A 5000-nucleotide genomic window follows, 5' to 3' on the forward strand; every position below is an offset into this window, starting at 1 on the left:
TGTGGCCTAGCATATTTCACCGACTTTTAAACAAATCAGTTCACAGCTGCGTGGCATTGTTCTCACGTACACTATTTTTCTTCTGTCCGTACGGTTTGGCATTTTCCTTTGGTTCGATCTGCTCGATTATTGCTCCGCTCATGCGATGATCGTTCAGCTAAAAATTCGCTATGTCATCATCGTTTTCTGATATCATGCTACAGTTCCCAGCCTTGACCAGCTCGCTTTGCTCCAGTGCACCTCACAGTACGATCTAGTGTCCCCTTTTTCGGTAATATCAATTCAGCAGCGGTGAGCGGCTTCACACGATTTACTAAACATGTAGGAAATCGATAGTCGAAAGTGCTCAAGACACTTTCGCTTTCTATTCGCTTTCTGAATTCTGAATGTGTCTGCTCTTTTGCTTTTGCTGTGTTTAAGAATAATAATCCAAGGTGTTATTGAGCTCTCAAAATTTGAAAATAATCAGTTAAATGTTTTCATACAAAATAGTAGAGTTTGCTGGGCCATCTCATGATGAATTGGTAAGGCGGTTTTTTATGTTTTTTTCACTTTTTGACCGAGACTCTGTTTCACAGACGTCCTTCATACACAGGCAATTCCATAGTTTGACGGTTTTTGTATAATTTGCTAATTTCATGAGCGAACCGAATGGTCGAAGCTGGGATTGTCGAGGCTGGGTATTGAAAGTGTTTATCGAATGATTGACCAGCAACAAGACGAAAAAAAAAACACAATCATCCGTTATTCAACTTAATTTGTCGTGCTGTGACATTATAGCTGGGAATGCTTTTCCTCCCGCAGTCATTTAATGTATCCCCTTCACAGTAGCGCAAAGCCCTACACCACCGCGTGTATTGCCTGATCAGGAATATCAGCAAAGTCCGGATGATCCCGCGACGAAAAAGTTGATGATGGTCATTGTTTCCGCAATCTGCCAACTCATGCCTCATGGATGGTTGCAAGCAGGATGCTGTGGACACATGGCTACTTGAAAGTAGCAGAGAAAATAACACAGCAAGCAACGAACGCTAAGGTGGAAGACTGGCAAACAGAAAAAGCCTAAACCAAGCGGTCAGTAGACATACAAGCCAAAGTAAAATTGAAAGTGAATTCAACAATTTGGACTCTGCCTTCTCGTCAGTCTGACAGAGCCTGTTAATGATCGTCTGCATAAAATGATCACTGCTTAAACGGTAATCATCATGTTCAAGAGTGTTACACCTACGGTAGGATTGACAATCCTATTGTATTATTGTTGCGAGTTTTTATGCGCAAATTATTTTAACGGTAACCAAGAATTATAAATACTGTAGCCATGGAGAACATTTGTAATTGCGATATGTATTATTGCTTATTGTCGATATACTCGATTGTTAATATCACTTTCACCAGCATGTATCTTTTCGTAGATAGATTTTTCTTTTGTTGGTCCGATTGTAGTATTCACTTAGATTACACTTGGGTACAAATTCACTCCGAATCGTAGTTTCATTGCAGGTTTATTCGTACAAAACTATTGTAACACTTAATTGTAGTGAACCAAGCAACTAACACTAGTAACCATCCGCAGAAAGTTTATGCTTTCAATGTCAATCTCTTCGTTATATGTCTCACTGAATGTTTGGAAACTCGGGGTTCAAAATGGCTATCAAACACCTTATCACTTTGGCACTGATGATTTTTTTTCAAATCTACAATTTAACGTCCACCAACAAATCTGGAGCTTCCGCTTTACTAACCAACGCAATAACTGCAAGAAGTTGTTCGCGCACCGAAGAGAGCATGTGTTTTCTGTTTGTTTTGCTGTTGACGGATACAAACTGACTGACGGATACGAAATGAGTTGCCGCCATTCGTAACCATCGATTCCGCCATCAACTTACGCTGGCGAGCGACACTATACTGACTATCCGGCTATGGTTGCGTTCAGCTGTTACCACTCGCTCAATCTCTCTTTCGCAGCCTGTTTCTCTTACCCTTTTCACAGCTTCCGTGCACGTCTATGCTGCGAGGCCGCTCGCTGAAATCGTGAGTGAGGAAGTAGCATGCAATCGGATCTTTTGCTTCCCCACTGCCTTCATTCACTTCCTCGGCTTATGGTTTTGGCGGGCTTGCGGTTGTGACTTGATGAAGTATAGAGCTTTCCGGTATTAGCGTGTTCGTCTGTCTCGTGTAGGAACTTTTACATTCGGGATAGAAGAGTGTGAAATAGCTACTCCGAATTAAATGTAGCTGTTGGTGTAATTGTACTGGCAATCATTCGAATCATTTAATATTCCAATTTCAAATGAAGAATGTCAAAATGTACCTCGTATACTTGGTTCCACATTTTATTTTCTTGTATAAGATAGCTTTAATTATGGCTTATTCATCTGTAAAGGTTTGAGTAATTAAGCTTAATTTAAACTATGAGTTTCCCGTTTATTAATTTCATGCCAAAGCCTTAGCCTCAAGCAAATTGCTTGCCTATGTGAACCAACAATGCCTTCAGGAGAAAATGTAAATCATATTCACCGACCTTCCGACTTAGTTACAATTGGTTTTGAGAATTATCTGTTTGAGTAACTCTAAATAGGTCAACTGATTATTAGCTTTGATCAATCAATGTTTTTGGGACAAGAAAATAGTCAATCAAATAAACATAGTCAGACGATACTAAAATGAATATATGACTTTCATATAACTACAATTGTAGTTTTGTAGGTTCATTAATGAGCCTAGTCTATTTTGTTAAATTATTTTTATTATTTTTAGTTTATTAATTAATGACAACAAATAAAATTATGTAATTCTGTTTTTCAAACTATACTTGATAAATATTACTTTAAACCAAAAAATCTAATATAATTAAGACAAAACTCCTTCAGACCGAAAACAGAAGACGATATTTTCGAGCCTCGTTTGTCATTTCAAAAAAGGTCTAATTGCATCTAAGAAGCGCAGAAATGCAGGGCACATTGTTAGTTAATGGTTTTATGTTTTCGGACGCATTTTCTTAATTCTTCATTTGTTGTGTTCTTGCATTTTTAATAAATTTTTATCCTGTCATTTATCACATCCACTATTCTATACTTGCTCAATTTCGGATGGTAAAAGAAAAACACTGAACAAATCGGTCCTGAGCATTCAATTTTGATTTATTCCTTTCTCTGCAAATTTATTTGTCCGTCTTCAATTGCAGTTGATATAAAATCATCAATTGCCGTATCTATGAAAATACGCAACATCAATAAATGGTATATTTTATTACTGCTAAACTTTGATTTCAATGTGGCTGTTTAGTAATCATTTTCAAGTCATCGTTTTCTTATAGATTTCAACTTCATTCATCTTTTCTTATGTGTTGTTATAGAGTTTGAGTTTTCGAAAGGGTTTGGAGTAAATACATCGAACGATGTTTACGTAATTGAATTCAGATTTCAGATCAAGCTGGATAGAAGGACACAAATATCAGACTCTAGCATCCAACCATTTCAATAATTTCATTGCAATGGATTGATTGCGATTAACCATTCATAAATGGTCGTGTAATTTTGCCAACGATTCGTAAATATGATGTATTTATTCCAGCTTTGTGCTTTATGATCGATACTGCATTCATTGTTGCTTAGGATTTTAATTGACTTGTCACAAAGCTCCTGTGCTCTGATAAAAACGACAATTACGGTAGGTACACAATGACGTACACTTCAATATGTTGAGAACTCTTCTCGTTTTGCTACAACTGTCTTAGATAATCATTTGCACCGATAAACTATAACATGCAAGAGATAGAGTTTCTGACACTTTTCTACGATACGGTAACAGTTTATAGAATCGTTTTATCGATCTTTTTTTTCATTTATCTACCAAGAGAAACACCAAGAAACGGCTGGCATAGTGTAGGATATTTTTTCTGCTCAGTAATTGCACAGCGTAACGGTACTTGAAGTTGTCTAATCAGAAATTGAACGCTTCAAACGGTAATATGAAAAGGCGAACGTATAAAGCGCTTCATAAAGATATTCCAATTAACTGATTTGGGAAAGATGTGGTCAAGTATTAGTATTATTTATTCTAGAAATTGGGGCACCTGTGTAAATTACACGACAACTACTACTTTCGTTAACTACTGGCTGTACTTCGTCCTGGGGAGCCGTTTATCACAATGAACACCAATGGAATTTAGATCGACAGAGTCATATTTTCCTTGTATAGTGTGGAGTTTGCTGACATACACGACTACACAGACATAGTGGTAAACAAAACTACACGACAACCTCGATTATTCCAAGTTGAAACATAACTAGAAACTGCACAGTTCAACCTCAATCAAGAACAGAACTTAACTAATAACTCAGAAATGATTCCTTAAATGATTCCTACACTGTTAATTTCAAGTTTATTATTTACCTGTTATAGCCAAATTATACTGAGCTTTTGTCCTTCAAACAGTGTCTTTATGTTTGACTGAATCACTTTTTTATTGAAAGCGAATAACTCATTTGTATAACAGTAACATAAAAAGTAGTTTAAAATAAAAGCAATAAAACACATAATATGGTCAAAGATGGAATACTAAAATCATTTCTTTAACTTGATAGCTAAACTGCTTCCTTAAGTTGGAAGTACAGAAATAAGAGCAACGATTTAGAACGTTCTCTTCCATCTTGGTAGAATATTGAGAATGAATTTTTTACGAACCCTTATACATATGTTTCTTGTATCTTTCATACCCTTGCATGTTGGTGCTCACAAACAGTGTCATATGCTAGTGTAAAGTGTAGACAAACTAAAGAGAATCGTTAAGGAAGATCACTTTATTAGATTTATTTTCATCGTCCGTTCCATATCCCGCGTCACGTCAGCTCCTCTAAAACACTGAGCATGCACCGAATCTCTTATCGTAGTGAACAATGTTTAGCTGTTCCAAATTGTCACACCATATTTCATTCGTCTCAAGTCTTCTACACCCCACGTTCAATGCTGTTTAAAGCATTCGTGAAAAAATGTTTCAC

At 36.6% G+C, this 5000-nt stretch overlaps 1 protein-coding gene across 2 annotated transcripts in view; it reads right to left on the bottom strand.

Annotated features, from left to right (window-relative positions):
- Positions 1 to 3126: 3126 nt before the first annotated feature.
- The window catches only part of LOC126570368 (calexcitin-1), a 15234-nt gene continuing 13360 nt past the window's right edge, over positions 3127 to 5000 (bottom strand). For both annotated transcript variants that reach the window (XM_050228085.1, XM_050228084.1), the window contains one exon: positions 3127 to 5000. This exon is cut by the window's right edge and continues 1050 nt beyond it. The gene's annotated coding sequence lies outside the window, so the exon portion shown is untranslated.

The sequence above is a fragment of the Anopheles aquasalis genome, chromosome 2 (genome assembly GCF_943734665.1).
Source record: "Anopheles aquasalis chromosome 2, idAnoAquaMG_Q_19, whole genome shotgun sequence".
NCBI classification, from domain to species: Eukaryota; Metazoa; Arthropoda; class Insecta; order Diptera; family Culicidae; genus Anopheles; species Anopheles aquasalis.